Genomic DNA, 17108 nt, shown 5'->3' with positions numbered 1-17108 from the left:
TTTCCAAGTCTAATTCTGTCACTAAATCCATACCGGTGACCCAGCGCCTAAATACTAGGCCTCAAATTTAATTCCCTCTAAATCTCTCGTTACCCACCGCTGTACTGTTGTTGCTGGGCAAGATATTTAGTGTCCGTCAAAGCACATTTTTTGTTCTGGGTTGAAGTACAATTCCCAATTTAGCAATTTCATAATTTAGTGGTTTCTGCTATATCAGAGCTATTTGAAATCTATCCCTAAAAGGGTATATAATATTGAAGGTGCACATAGGGTCATTCAGAATAACTTCACACACACGCTTCTGTGCATTTCCAAGTCTAATTCTGTCACTAAATCCATACCGGTGACCCAGCGCCTAAATACTAGGCCTCAAATTTAAATCCCTCTAAATCTCTCGTTACCCACCAGCTGTACTGTTGTTGCTGGGCAAGATATTTAGTGTCCGTCAAAGCACATTTTTTGTTCTGGGTTGAAGTACAATTCCCAATTTAGCAATTTCATAATTTAGTGGTTTCTGCTATATCAGAGCTATTTGAAATCTATCCCTAAAAGGGTATATAATATTGAAGGTGCACATAGGGTCATTCAGAATAACTTCACACACACGCTTCTGTGCATTTCCAAGTCTAATTCTGTCACTAAATCCATACCGGTGACCCAGCGCCTAAATACTAGGCCTCAAATTTAAATCCCTCTAAATCTCTCGTTACCCACCGCTGTACTGTTGTTGCTGGGCAAGATATTTAGTGTCCGTCAAAGCACATTTTTTGTTCTGGGTTGAAGTACAATTCCCAATTTAGCAATTTCATAATTTAGTGGTTTCTGCTATATCAGAGCTATTTGAAATCTATCCCTAAAAGGGTATATAATATTGAAGGTGCACATAGGGTCATTCAGAATAACTTCACACACACGCTTCTGTGCATTTCCAAGTCTAATTCTGTCACTAAATCCATACCGGTGACCCAGCGCCTAAATACTAGGCCTCAAATTTAAATCCCTCTAAATCTCTCGTTACCCACCGCTGTACTGTTGTTGCTGGGCAAGATATTTAGTGTCCGTCAAAGCACATTTTTTGTTCTGGGTTGAAGTACAATTCCCAATTTAGCAATTTCATAATTTAGTGGTTCCTGCTATATCAGAGCTATTTGAAATCTATCCCAAAAAGGGTATATAATATTGAAGGTGCACATTAGGGTCATTCAGAATAACTTCACACACACCGCTACTGTGTATTTCCAAGTCTAATTCTGTCACTAAACCCATACCTGTCACCCAGCGCCTAAATACTAGGCCTCAAATTTAAATCCCTCTAAATCTCTCGTTACCCACCGCTGTACTGTTGTTGCTGGGCAAGATATTTAGTGTCCGTCAAAGCACATTTTTTGTTCTGGGTTGAAGTACAATTCCCAATTTAGCAATTTCATAATTTAGTGGTTTCTGCTATATCAGAGCTATTTGAAATCTATCCCTAAAAGGGTATATAATATTGAAGGTGCACATAGGGTCATTCAGAATAACTTCACACACACCGCTTCTGTGCATTTCCAAGTCTAATTCTGTCACTAAATCCATACCGGTGACCCAGCGCCTAAATACTAGGCCTCAAATTTAAATCCCTCTAAATCTCTCGTTACCCACCGCTGTACTGTTGTTGCTGGGCAAGATATTTAGTGTCCGTCAAAGCACATTTTTTGTTCTGGGTTGAAGTACAATTCCCAATTTAGCAATTTCATAATTTAGTGGTTTCTGCTATATCAGAGCTATTTGAAATCTATCCCTAAAAGGGTATATAATATTGAAGGTGCACATAGGGTCATTCAGAATAACTTCACACACACGCTTCTGTGCATTTCCAAGTCTAATTCTGTCACTAAATCCATACCGGTCACCCAGCGCCTAAATACTAGGCCTCAAATTTATATCCCGCTGAATTTGAATACAATACATTGGGCCAAATAATATATTTGTTGTTGTGGTGAACCATAACAATGAGAAAAACATCTAGTAAGGGACGCGGACGTGGACATGGTCGTGGTGGTGTTAGTGGACCCTCTGGTGCTGGGAGAGGACGTGGCCGTTCTGCCACATCCACACGTCCTAGTGTACCAACTACCTCAGGTCCCAGTAGCCGCCAGAATTTACAGCGATATATGGTGGGGCCCAATGCCGTTCTAAGGATGGTAAGGCCTGAGCAGGTACAGGCATTAGTCAATTGGGTGGCCGACAGTGGATCCAGCACGTTCACATTATCTCCCACCCAGTCTTCTGCAGAAAGCGCACAGATGGCGCCTGAAAACCAACCCCATCAGTCTGTCACATCACCCCCATGCATACCAGGGAAACTGTCTCAGCCTCAAGTTATGCAGCAGTCTCTTATGCTGTTTGAAGACTCCGCTGGCAGGGTTTCCCAAGGGCATCCACCTAGCCCTTCCCCAGCGGTGAAAGACATAGAATGCACTGACGCACAACCACTTATGTTTCCTGATGATGAGGACATGGGAATACCACCTCAGCATGTCTCTGATGATGACGAAACACAGGTGCCAACTGCTGCGTCTTTCTGCAGTGTGCAGACTGAACAGGAGGTCAGGGATCAAGACTGGGTGGAAGACGATGCAGGGGACGATGAGGTCCTAGACCCCACATGGAATGAAGGTCGTGCCACTGACTTTCACAGTTCGGAGGAAGAGGCAGTGGTGAGACCGAGCCAACAGCGTAGCAAAAGAGGGAGCAGTGGGCAAAAGCAGAACACCCGCCGCCAAGAGACTCCGCCTGCTACTGACCGCCGCCATCTGGGACCGAGCACCCCAAAGGCAGCTTCAAGGAGTTCCCTGGCATGGCACTTCTTCAAACAATGTGCTGACGACAAGACCCGAGTGGTTTGCACGCTGTGCCATCAGAGCCTGAAGCGAGGCATTAACGTTCTGAACCTGAGCACAACCTGCATGACCAGGCACCTGCATGCAAAGCATGAACTGCAGTGGAGTAAACACCTTAAAACCAAGGAAGTCACTCAGGCTCCCCCTGCTACCTCTTCTGCTGCTGCCGCCTCGGCCTATTCTGCTGCTGCCGCCTCGGCCTCTTCCTCCGCCTCTGGAGGAACGTTGGCACCTGCCGCCCAGCAAACAGGGGATGTACCACCAACACCACCACCACCACCTCCGTCACCAAGCGTCTCAACCATGTCACACGCCAGCGTTCAGCTCTCCATCTCACAAACATTTGATAGAAAGCGTAAATTCCCACCTAGCCACCCTCGATCCCTGGCCCTGAATGCCAGCATTTCTAAACTACTGGCCTATGAAATGCTGTCATTTAGGCTGGTGGACACAGACAGCTTCAAACAGCTCATGTCGCTTGCTGTCCCACAGTATGTTGTTCCCAGCCGGCACTACTTCTCCAAGAGAGCCGTGCCTTCCCTGCACAACCAAGTATCCGATAAAATCAAGTGTGCACTGCGCAACGCCATCTGTAGCAAGGTCCACCTAACCACAGATACGTGGACCAGTAAGCACGGCCAGGGACGCTATATCTCCCTAACTGCACACTGGGTAAATGTAGTGGCAGCTGGGCCCCAGGCGGAGAGCTGTTTGGCGCACGTCCTGCCGCCGCCAAGGATCGCAGGGCAACATTCTTTGCCTCCTGTTGCCACCTCCTCCTTCTCGGCTTCCTCCTCCTCTTCTTCCACCTGCTCATCCAGTCAGCCACACACCTTCACCACCAACTTCAGCACAGCCCGGGGTAAACGTCAGCAGGCCATTCTGAAACTCATATGTTTGGGGGACAGGCCCCACACCGCACAGGAGTTGTGGCGGGGTATTGAACAACAGACCGACGAGTGGTTGCTGCCGGTGAGCCTCAAGCCCGGCCTGGTGGTGTGTGATAATGGGCGAAATCTCGTTGCAGCTCTGGGACTAGCCAATTTGACGCACATCCCTTGCTTGGCGCATGTGCTGAATTTGGTGGTGCAGAAGTTCATTCACAACTACCCCGACATGTCAGAGCTGCTGCATAAAGTGCGGGCCGTCTGTTCGCGCTTCCGGCGTTCACATCCTGCCGCTGCTCGCCTGTCTGCGCTACAGCGTAACTTCGGCCTTCCCGCTCACCGCCTCATATGCGACGTGCCCACCAGGTGGAACTCCACCTTGCACATGCTGGACAGACTGTGCGAGCAGCAGCAGGCCATAGTGGAGTTTCAGCTGCAGCACGCACGGGTCAGTCGCACTACAGAACAGCACCACTTCACCACCAATGACTGGGCCTCCATGCGAGACCTGTGTGCCCTGTTGCGCTGTTTCGAGTACTCCACCAACATGGCCAGTGGCGATGACACCGTTATCAGCGTTACAATACCACTTCTATGTCTCCTTGAGAAAACACTTAGGGCGATGATGGAACAGGAGGTGGCCCAGGAGGAGGAGGAGGAGGATGAGGAAGAGGGGTCATTTTTAGCACTTTCAGGCCAGTCTCTTCGAAGTGACTCAGAGGGAGGTTTTTTGCAACAGCAGAGGCCAGGTACAAATGTGGCCAGCCAGGGCCCACTACTGGAGGACGAGGAGGACGAGGATGAGGAGGAGGTGGAGGAGGATGAGGATGAAGCATGGTCACAGCGGGGTGGCACCCAACGCAGCTCGGGTCCATCACTGGTGCGTGGCTGGGGGGAAAGGCAGGACGATGACGATACGCCTCCCACAGAGGACAGCTTGTCCTTACCCCTGGGCAGCCTGGCACACATGAGCGACTACATGCTGCAGTGCCTGCGCAACGACAGCAGAGTTGCCCACATTTTAACCTGTGCGGACTACTGGGTTGCCACCCTGCTGGATCCACGCTACAAAGACAATGTGCCCACCTTACTTCCTGCACTGGAGCGTGATAGGAAGATGCGCGAGTACAAGCGCACGTTGGTAGACGCGCTACTGAGAGCATTCCCAAATGTCACAGGGGAACAAGTGGAAGCCCAAGGCCAAGGCAGAGGAGGAGCAAGAGGTCGCCAAGGCAGCTGTGTCACGGCCAGCTCCTCTGAGGGCAGGGTTAGCATGGCAGAGATGTGGAAAACTTTTGTCAACACGCCACAGCTAACTGCACCACCACCTGATACGCAACGTGTTAGCAGGAGGCAACATTTCACTAACATGGTGGAACAGTACGTGTGCACACCCCTCCACGTACTGACTGATGGTTCGGCCCCATTCAACTTCTGGGTCTCTAAATTGTCCACGTGGCCAGAGCTAGCCTTTTATGCCTTGGAGGTGCTGGCCTGCCCGGCAGCCAGCGTTTTGTCTGAACGTGTATTCAGCACGGCAGGGGGCGTCATTACAGACAAACGCAGCCGCCTGTCTACAGCCAATGTGGACAAGCTGACGTTCATAAAAATGAACCAGGCATGGATCCCACAGGACCTGTCCGTCCCTTGTCCAGATTAGACATTAACTACCTCCCCATAACCATATATTATTGGACTCCAGGGCACTTCCTCATTCAATCCTATTTTTATTTTCATTTTACCATTATATTGCGATGCTACCCAAAGTTGAATGAACCTCTCCTCTGCCTGTGTGCTAGGCCTAAATATATGCCAATGGACTGTTGCAGTGGTGGCTGACATGAAGCCTGATTCTCTGCTATGACATGCAGACTAATTCTCTGCTGACATGAAGCCAGATTGTCTGTTACGGGACCTCTCTCCTCTGCCTGGGTGCTGGGCCTAAATTTATGACCATGGACTGTTGCAGTGGTGGCTGACGTGAAGCCTGATTCTCTGCTATGACATGCAGACTGATTCTCTGCTGACATGAAGCCAGATCGTCTGTTACGGGACCTCTCTGCTCTGCCTGTGTGCTAGGCCTAAATATATGCCAATGGACTGTTGCAGTGGTGGGTGACGTGAAGCCTCATTCTCTGCTATGACATGCAGACTGATTCTCTGCTGACATGAAGCCAGATTGTCTGTTACGGGACCTCTCTGCTCTGCCTGTGTGCTAGGCCTAAATATATGCCAATGGACTGTTGCAGTGGTGGGTGACGTGAAGCCTCATTCTCTGCTATGACATGCAGACTGATTCTCTGCTGTCATGAAGCCAGATTGTCTGTTACGGGACCTCTCTGCTCTGCCTGTGTGCTAGGCCTAAATATATGCCAATGGACTGTTGCAGTGGTGGGTGACGTGAAGCCTCATTCTCTGCTATGACATGCAGACTGATTCTCTGCTGACATGAAGCCAGATTGTCTGTTACGGGACCTCTCTGCTCTGCCTGTGTGCTAGGCCTAAATATATGCCAATGGACTGTTGCAGTGGTGGGTGACGTGAAGCCTCATTCTCTGCTATGACATGCAGACTGATTCTCTGCTGTCATGAAGCCAGATTGTCTGTTACGGGACCTCTCTGCTCTGCCTGTGTGCTAGGCCTAAATATATGCCAATGGACTGTTGCAGTGGTGGGTGACGTGAAGCCTCATTCTCTGCTATGACATGCAGACTGATTCTCTGCTGACATGAAGCCAGATTGTCTGTTACGGGACCTCTCTGCTCTGCCTGTGTGCTAGGCCTAAATATATGCCAATGGACTGTTGCAGTGGTGGGTGACGTGAAGCCTCATTCTCTGCTATGACATGCAGACTGATTCTCTGCTGACATGAAGCCAGATCCTCTGTTACGGGAGCTCTCTCCTCTGCCTGGGTGCTGGGCCTAAATTTATGACAATTGACTGTTGCAGTGGTGGGTGACGTGAAGCCTGATTCTCTGCTATGATATGAAGACTGATTCTCTGCTGACATGAAGCCAGATTGTCTGTTACGGGACCTTTCTCCTCTGCCTGGGTTCTGGGCCTAAATTTATGAAAATTGACTCTTACAGTGGTGGGTGACGTGAAGCCTGATTCTAGGCTATGATATGAAGACTGATTCTCTGCTGACATGAAGCCAGATTGTCTGTTACGGGACCTTTCTCCTCTGCCTGGGTTCTGGGCCTAAATTTATGAAAATTGACTCTTACAGTGGTGGGTGACGTGAAGCCTGATTCTCTGCTATGATATGAAGACTGATTCTCTGCTGACATGAAGCCAGATTCTCTGTTACGGGACCTCTCTCCTCTGCCTGGGTGTGTGCTGGGCCTAAATATATGCCAATGGACTGTTGCAGTCGTGGCTGACGTGAAGCCTCATTCTCTGCTATGACATGCAGACTAATTCTCTGCTGACATGAAGACAGATTCTCTGTTACGGGACCTCCCTCCTCTGCCTGGGTGCTGGGCCTAAATATATGCCAATGGACTGTTGCAGTGGTGGCTGACGTGAAGCCTCATTCTCTGCTATGACATGCAGACTGATTCTCTGCTGACATGAAGCCAGATTCTCTGTTACGGGACCTCTCTCCTCTGCCTGTGTGTGTGCTGGGCCTAAATATATGCCAATGGACTGTTGCAGTGGTGGCTGACGTGAAGCCTCATTCTCTGCTATGACATGCAGACTGATTCTCTGCTGACATGAAGCCAGATTCTCTGTTACGGGACCTCTCTCCTCTGCCTGTGTGTGTGCTGGGCCTAAATATATGCCAATGGACTGTTGCAGTGGTGGCTGACGTGAAGCCTCATTCTCTGCTATGACATGCAGACTGATTCTCTGCTGACATGAAGCCAGATTCTCTGTTACGGGACCTCTCTCCTCTGCCTGTGTGTGTGCTGGGCCTAAATATATGCCAATGGACTGTTGCAGTGGTGGCTGACGTGAAGCCTCATTCTCTGCTATGACATGCAGACTAATTCTCTGCTGACATGAAGACAGATTCTCTGTTACGGGACCTCCCTCCTCTGCCTGGGTGCTGGGCCTAAATATATGCCAATGGACTGTTGCAGTGGTGGCTGACGTGAAGCCTCATTCTCTGCTATGACATGCAGACTAATTCTCTGCTGACATGAAGACAGATTCTCTGTTACGGGACCTCTCTCCTCTGCCTGGGTGCCGGGGCCTAAATATCTGAGAATGGACTGTTCCAGTGGTGGGTGACGGGAAGCCAGATTCTCTGCTATGGAACCTCTCTCCAATTGATTTTGGTTAATTTTTATTTATTTAATTTTTATTTTAATTCATTTCCCTATCCACATTTGTTTGCAGGGGATTTACCTACATGTTGCTGCCTTTTGCAGCCCTCTAGCTCTTTCCTGGGCTGTTTTACAGCCTTTTTAGTGCCGAAAAGTTCGGGTCCCCATTGACTTCAATGGGGTTCGGGTTCGGGACGAAGTTCGGATCGGGTTCGGATCCCGAACCCGAACATTTCCGGGATGTTCGGCCGAACTTCTCGAACCCGAACATCCAGGTGTTCGCTCAACTCTACTTAACAGTTTTGGAACAACATCCTATGGACAGATGAGACCAAGATAAACTTGTACCAGAGTGATGGGAAGAGAAGATTATGGAGAAGGAAAGGAACTGCTCATGATCTTAAGCATACCACCTCATCAGTGAAGCATGGTGGTGGTAGTGTCATGACGTGGGCATGTATGGCTGCCAATGGAACTGGTTCTCTTGTATTTATTGATGATGTGACTGCTGACAAAAGCAGCAGGATGAATTCCAAAGTGTTTTGGGCAATATTATCTGCTCATATTCAGCCAAATGCTTCAGAACTCATTGAACGGCGCTTCCCAGTGCAGATGGACAATGACCCAAAGCATACTGCAAAAGCAACCAAAGAGTTTTTTAAGGGAAAAAAGTAGAATGTTATGCAATGGCCAAGTCAATCACCTGACCTGAATCCGATTGAGCATGCATTTCACTTTCTGAAGACAAAACAGATGGAAAATGCCCCAAGAACAAGCAGCAACTGAAGACAGTTGCAGTAGAGGACTGGCAGAGCATCACCAGGGATGGAACCCAGCGTCTGGTGATTGCTATGCGTTCCAGACTTCAGGCTGTAATTGACTGCAAAGGATTTGCAACCAAGTATTAAAAAGTGAAAGTTTAATTTATGATTATTATTATTATGTCCCATTACTTTTGGTCCCTTAACAAGTGGGAGGCACATATGAAAACTGTTATAATTCCTACACCGTTCACCTGATTTGGATGTAAATACCCTCAAATTAAAGCTGACAGTTTGCAGTTAAAGCACATCTTGTTTGTTTCATTTTAAATCCAATGTGGTGGTGCATAGAGCAAAAAAAATTTGAATTGTGTCAATGTCCCAATATTTATGGACCTGACTGTGTGTGTGTATATGTTTTTATATATATATATATATATATATATATATATATATATATATCCTATTCATTGATATACAGTATCTTATTTTTTCTCTAATTTGAAAATAAAGAAAAACATTTAAGTGGATTAATTGTATTTGGAGATATAAATGCCTGTTAAACATTTCTGCTAATGTATTCTACTGAAGATGTCTCTCAGCACACTACTTTGTTCAGTGTAGAAGATATCAACCACAGCAAGGAAGACAGAGCTGTCAGGAACCCCATTGCAGTCTGAAAAGTCTCTAGCTGCTTAGAATGACAGTAATTACCTTGGCTTTGTTTCTGTAGCTGAACTGATAAAGCATACCATATTGTTTCTTATTGCCACCTGCAGATGATACCTAAAATCCAAATGTCAAAAATAAATCTATCTCCAAACATGTAATGAATCCCAGAATATATGACTACATGTAATGATGCTAACATTATATAATTACAAGGCTACTTTCACACTGGCGTTTTGGCTTTCCGTTTGTGAGATCCGTACAGAGCTCTCACAAGCGGTCCAAAACTGATCAGTTTGGCCCTAATGCATTCTGAATGGAAAAGGATCCACTCAGAATGCATCAGTTTGCCTCCGTTCCCTCTAAATTCAGCTTTGGAGGTGGACACCAAAACGCTGCAGGGTTTTGGTGTCCGTCTGACGAAATTGAATCAAAATGATCCGTTCTGACACACAATGTCAGTCAATGGGGACGGATCCATTTTCTATGACACAAAAGAAAACGGATCTGTCCTCCATTGACTTTCTCTGGTGTTCAAGACGGATCCTTCTTGGCCACGTTAAAGATAATACAAACGGATCCATTCTGAATGTATGCAGATGTTTGTATTATCTGAATGGATCCATCTGTGCAGATCCATGACGGAACCACACCAAACTCGAGTGTGAAAGTAGCCAACTCTGTGATAAAAGGCATCTATCTTCCGGATTGTCAATGTCTCTGAATAACATGCAACTTTAACCATTGTAGGAAGGAACAAGGGGCCACAATTTATGGTCGGTAAGTGTCACCAAGGTTCCTGGCCTTGGTGAGGAAAGAGCAGTTTTTTCTTCCTGAAGTGTCAATTGCAGATTGCTGTTTAGTATGGCTGTAAAGCTGATCCAGGCCGGCCCTTACTGGGAGTAGCCAAAGTGCTGGGTGGGTGGCTTCTGCTCACATTCCAGGCCGGATCTTGGCAGGCTAATAAAAGCAGTCAGCACTATCAGGTGGTGTGGATTTTCCTCCATCTGACAGTGAAGCTGTGGAGTCCTCTAGGCTGAAGACTGCAAACTGGCGTGCAGGCCACCTTGAAGCCTGCAAGGGAACTATTCTGTGGGTGAGCATTCAGCCAGGTGTGAGCCGACACCTAGGATTCCAGGTGAACATTGTTGCGTTTTTGCTGTGTGTGAATAAGCACCAAGACTGTTATGTGTTGCTGAGTGTGAATCAAACACTGAAGTTTGATTTACAACCTGATTTCTTGCCTCTATACTGCAACGGCTAAACCTGTCTACCAGAGTAAATCCCCACACCATATAGAATAGGAAAACATTATCCTGTATCCTGAATTCACCAGTAATGATAGGTTTCTAAATTGTAAATAATTGTTTAATTCTACAGTGGCAAAACAGGTCAAAATGTTAGTTTAACCATTCCTAATAAAAAAAAAGATTGTAGAGGCTTGTTACTAAAACAATTGGATGTCTTAAAATCTATTATGGTATCTCTTAGACAGATGTTCCTGAATTGATTATCGACGGAAGGTTCATGAGTATTATCGGCACCCCTAGACAACTTATATTGAGAGAATTATAACTGCAGTGTTTAGAAGATCAGAGCTAACCACGCATTAATATTTTATCATATTATTATATTTAACAATTGAAAATGTATAAAAAAAATTTTTTATAGAAATTATGCTGTGTTGTGTACTAAAGAAAAATTTATTTCAACTAATGATAAAAGAAGAAGCAAAATGTATCACATGCTGATAATATTTTTTAATAAACCAATTAGATAGATAGATAGATAGATGGATGGATATGAAGATAGACATTAATAAAATCAGATACATCAGTTTTGTGGCTTAAAAATATTGCTTGTTTTTTTTTTTTTGCGACATTTGGTGAGCCTCGCCACTTATCAAAGTGGTCTATGTTTGATGGACAAAAGTGAAATTAGACCTAGATTATGGCACATTTACTATGTAAAAGTCGGACAATGGGGACAATAAGTATTTGATACACTAGGGATTTTGCAAGTTTTTCCACCTACAAAGAATGGAGAAGTCTGTAGTTTTTATTGTAGGTACACTTCAACTGTGAGAGACAAAATTAAAATGTAAAATCCAGAAAAATCACATTGCATTGTATTTTGCATTTTATTGCATCAAATAAGAGCAAGAATTCTGGCTCCCACAGACCTGTTAGTTTTTCTTGAAGAAGCCCTCCTACTTTTCACAAGTTTGAACTCATTACCTATATAAAAGACACCTGTCCACACACTTAATCAATCACACTCTAACCTCTCCACCATGGCCAAGACCAAAGAGCTGTATAAGGACACCAGAGACAAAAATGTAGAGCTGCACATGGCTGAGATGGGCTACAGGACAATAGGCAAGTAGCTTAATTAGAGGGCAACTCTTGGCACAATTATTAGAAAATTGAAGAAACACAAGATGGCTGTCAATCTGCCTCGGTCTGGGGCTTTATGCTAGATCTCACTTCGAGGAGTAAGGATGATTCTGAGAAGGATCAGGAATCAGTCCAGAATTACACAGGAGAACCTGGTCAATGACCTAAAGAGAGCTTGGACCACAGTCTCAAAGATTACCATTAGTAACACACACACACACCATTATAGAATAAAATCTTGCAGGGCATGCAAGCACCCCCTGCTCACGCCAACACATGTGCAGGGCCATTTAAAGTTTAACAATGACCATCTGGATGATCCAGAGAAGGCATGGGCAAAGGTCATGTGTTCAGATAAGACCAAAATAGAACTTTTTGGTATCAACTCAACTCGCAGTGTTTGGAAGAAGAAGCATGAGTACAACCCCACGAACACCGTCCCCATCGTGAATCATGAGGGTGGAAACATCGTACTTTGGGGGTGCTTTTCTGCAAAGGGTACAGGACGACTGCACCATATTGAAAGGGGGGATAGATGGGGCCATGTATAGCAAGATTTTGGGCAAAAAGCTCCTTTAAGAGCATTAAAGATGGGTCGTGTCTTCCAGCATGGCAATGACCATAAGCATTTTTAAGGTCCTGGAGTGGCCTAGCACAATTGAAAATCTTTGGAGGGAGATGAAACTCAATGTAGCCCAGCAACAGCCGCAAAACCTGAAAGATCTGGAGAAGATCTGTATGGAGGAGTGGGACAAAATCCCTGCTATACTGTGCGCAAACTTGGTCAAGAACTACAGGAAATGTCTGACCTATGTAAATGCAAAAAAAAGTTTTGGTACCAAATATTAAGTTCTATTTTTCTATTGTATCAAATACTTATTTCATGCAAAAAAAATGCTAATTATTTAAAAATCATACAATGTGTTTTTTTTTTTGTTTTTTTTACATTACAGACCTCTCTATTCTTTGTAGGTGGGAAAACATGGAAACTTGCCAGTGTATCAAATACTTATCTTCCCCACTGTATCTCCATGCCAGGCAACCCACTGGTGTACTTTTACACATATACACCATATTACACATGGACTTTAAGATAACATCTAATACAAAAAATGCATTCAAAAGGGACTGCAGAGTTCTAAAAAAGAAAAAAAAAGAAACTCTGCAAAAATATGTGTGAACACAGCCTAAATCATTGCATCTAGCTATGCAGCAGAATGAAATATATAATAATGCATGCAGCATCTGTTGTGCCAATTGTAAAGCAGATTTCCCATCTGGCCAACCTCTTTATGGGAACTTGTGTTTTCGAAGTGACAACGTGGGCTGGCTCATTTTAAATTGAACTTTATTCAGCATGAAAGTATAACAGCAACTAAATACATTTCTGTATGGCATTAAGCTTTTGCCAAGGCTTGAAGACCTTGATCACACAGGAGTTACTGCCACAATCTGTCTGTGCCTAGACAAGTATTTGCTATGGAAACTACTTGGCTCTATGGATCCTTGATGGTCCACACTCTAACAGAATAATGCAATGATGGGCTGTAGTAGCACCATTTGTGTAGAGCGTTCTCCTTTGCAAGCAAGCATCATGTGTCCTAGTGGTGAGTAGCTTCTACCTATCACTTGACAGAATTAAGGGGTCATTTATTAAGCTGAAATATTCATATATTAATCTGCAACTTTTCCCCACTCACGGTAGGTCTAAAAAAGTGGGCGTAGAAAGAGGTCTAAATATATGACAGCTAGGATGCTATCTTACACTTAGAACTGGCGGAGGATCCGCCGAAGTTATGAAGAGACCTGCGTCTTTTCATAACTTTGGCGGAACCACAGCCATATAAGGGGGTTAAGACTGGCAACTAAAATAAATGTGCCCCTTAGTTCTTTGTGAAGTTGTGGTCTGTGGTCTCCTGATACTGCTGCCACCTCCAAACTTTTTCATTGGGCCACTTTGTGGTCTCCTCATGCTGCTTTCACCTCACCACTATGTCATAGGGCCACTCTGTAGACTTCTCATGCTGTTCCCAACCTCCCCTTCATGACTGGGCCACTATTTTGCCTTTCAGCCTGGCTGACAACATCATTTATTTGACCATTCTTCTGATCTGTCAGAAGAAAGAAAAAAGGAGATGCACAAAGGATCTTCTCTGTGTAGCAGCTGTAAGGCCTGTATGGTCCCATCAGACTTGCCTTATGATTTGGTAGCCAAAGTCAGGAGTGGGTACAAAACACAGAAGACATGAAAATATTCCATTCACGTGTCATTTCTGTTCTGGATCCACTCCTTTAGCAATACTGATGGATTACTGACAAAATGCTAAAAACTATTTAGTTCCTGTCCGTTGTAAGATTTACCGCAGGGTAAAGGGTATTTAGTACTTGTGGGTAGAATGTGGGATACGCCCCTGATGAAGCTTAGAGCGAAACTCAGGTCGGGCAGGATTGTCGAGATTGCTCTTTTATTGCTTTTTACCGTCTTGTTTGTGAGTATATTAAATCCATTTTATACTGATTTCTCAAGTGATGCTTCACTATTGGAGCAATTAAATGTTTTATTTAGATACACCCCTAGAGTAGAAACAAATAAAAGTGTCCCCATCTAAGAAACGACACCCCTGAAAGTATTCAAAACTGATATTACAAACGTTGTTAACCCTTTAGGTGTTCCACAAGAATTAATGGAAAATAGATATCACGATCGGCGTGACTATCACATACGTGACACAGAGGGAGGGAAAGAGGAAGGCCCTGCCCAAGTGAGAGGGAAGGTGGTGACCCCTGACTCACCTTGCGGCTGGCACCTGGCTGCCCTGACGTCCCTAGACGGGTTCCTCACCCGTACGCCGATCACGTGCCTAAAACCCTGGCTTTCCCTAAGATGAGCCCTAGATAGTGAACAGGGCGGTGGGAACACTAGTCCGCACCACTAGCTCTAAAGGAAAACACCAAGGGGAGGACAGACAATACAGACTAAACATATAATCCCAGGTGGGCGACAACAGGAGACAACAAAAAGCCCAACAGGGATCCGGAGGGTAGCACTCTGGAACAACAACCAGGATTCACAGCTCCAGTGGGTCAGTATAGAAGTCCAGGCAGGAAGCTCTATAACTGGCAACTAGAGAAGTGTGAGAGGAGAATATAAGGAGGTTGGGAGTGGCAGACAAGAAACAGCTGAGGAGGAGAAGCTACGGATCCCTGAGTGAGACAAAAAGGATTGCAAGGCAAACACAGAAAACAATCACTAAGAAACAACGTGATCTTTAGACATAGAGCGCGCAGCCACCCGCTGCGACTTCCTGACCCCGGGTATAACGGAGTCAGACGTGGCTCTTGACACCCTCGTGACAGTACCCCCCCTTTCACGAGGGGCCTCCGGACACTCATGACCAGGTCTCTCAGGATGAGAGGCATGGAAAGCCTGAATTAACCTGTTGGCGTTTACCTCTGACGCTGGAACCCACATTCTTTCCTCGGGACCGTAACCCCTCCAATGCACCAGATACTGAAGAGAGCGGCGGACCCGACGAGAATCAACAATTCTGGATATTTGAAACTCCAGATTACCATCCACAATAACAGGAGGAGGTGGCAGCGGTGATGGTTCTAGAGGTGGAACATACTTCTTGAGTAACGACTTATGGAAGACGTTATGGATCTTAAAAGTCTGAGGTAGCTCCAGGCGAAAAGCCACAGGGTTAATGACGGCTACTATTTTATAAGGACCAGTGAACCTAGGGCCCAGTTTCCAAGAGGGAACCTTCAACTTAATATTCCTAGTAGACAACCACACATAGTCATTCACTCCTAGGTCCGGACCTGGCGACCGTTTCTTATCGGCCATGCATTTATATTTACCACTCATATTTTTCAAGTTAGCTTGCACCTTCTGCCATACCGATGAAAGAGATGAAGAAAACCGTTCCTCTTCGGGAACCCCAGAAGACCCCCCCTCTTTGAAAGTACAAAATTGGGGATGAAAACCGTATGCACCAAGAAATGGTGACTTGCAGGGGGTTCCTGACAGCGATTATTTATGGCAAACTCGGCTAACGGTAAATATGATGACCACACCTCTTGGTTTTCAGACACAAAACACCTTAAATATGTTTCTAGGTTTTGGTTGGTACGCTCAGTCTGTCCATTCGACTGAGGATGGAAAGCTGAGGAAAAGGACAAGTGTACCCCCAAACGGGAACAAAAAGCTTTCCAAAACTTAGAAATAAACTGGGTTCCCCAATCCGAAACCACATCGGAAGGGACCCCGTGAAGCTTCACGATTTCACTGATAAACACCTGAGCAAGAGTCTTAGCATTAGGAAGTGCATGTAGCGCAATAAAGTGTACCATTTTGCTAAACCTGTCTACTACTACCAGCGCAAGGACGCCATTTGCCAGGAGACGGACCCTGAGACAATACAGCCCCCACTCCCACCTCTGACGCATCTACTTCAACAATAAAAGGCTGGGAGACATCAGGTTGAATTAGAACAGGTGCCGAGGTAAATCTCTCTTTTAGAGAGGAAAATGCAATTTTAGCGGTGTCAGACCATTTAGAAAAATCTGTCCCCTTCCTAGTCATGTCAGTAAGGGGTTTAACGATCACTGAATAATTTTTAATGAACTTTCTATAGAAATTAGCGAAACCCAAAAACCGTTGTAGAGCTTTAAGGTTCTCAGGAAGATCCCAATCTAAAATTGCCTGGACCTTCCTAGGATCCTTACGGAAACCTGAAGCAGATAATAGATATCCCAGGAACTGTATTTCCTGAACGGCGAAGACACATTTTTCAATTTTCGCAAATAATTTATTCGTCCGTAGGACCTGCAGTACTTGCCTGACATGTACTTCATGTGTTTTCAGATCAGCCGAATAAATTAAGATATCATCTAGGTATATGACTACAAACCTGCCGATGAGATGACTAAAAATATCATTAACGAAATATTGGAAGACAGCAGGGGCATTGGTCAGACCGAAAGGCATGACTAAATTTTCATAATGCCCCTCAGGGGTGTTAAAAGCTGTCTTCCACTCATCCCCTTCCTTGATACGAATCAGATTGTAGGCCCCCCTAAGATCAAGTTTGGAGAACCACCTAGCACCCGCAATCTGATTAAAAAGGTCAGGAATGAGAGGAAGAGGGTATGGGTCTCGGATGGTTATCCGGTTTAGCTCACGGAAATCTAGGCAAGGACGCAGGCCCCCATCTTTCTTTTTAACAAAGAAAAACCC

This window comes from Bufo gargarizans, chromosome 2 (assembly GCF_014858855.1).
Source record: "Bufo gargarizans isolate SCDJY-AF-19 chromosome 2, ASM1485885v1, whole genome shotgun sequence".
NCBI lineage: Eukaryota > Metazoa > Chordata > Amphibia > Anura > Bufonidae > Bufo > Bufo gargarizans.
The sequence above is the reverse complement of the archived record's forward strand: the minus strand, read 5'-3'. Positions refer to the sequence as shown.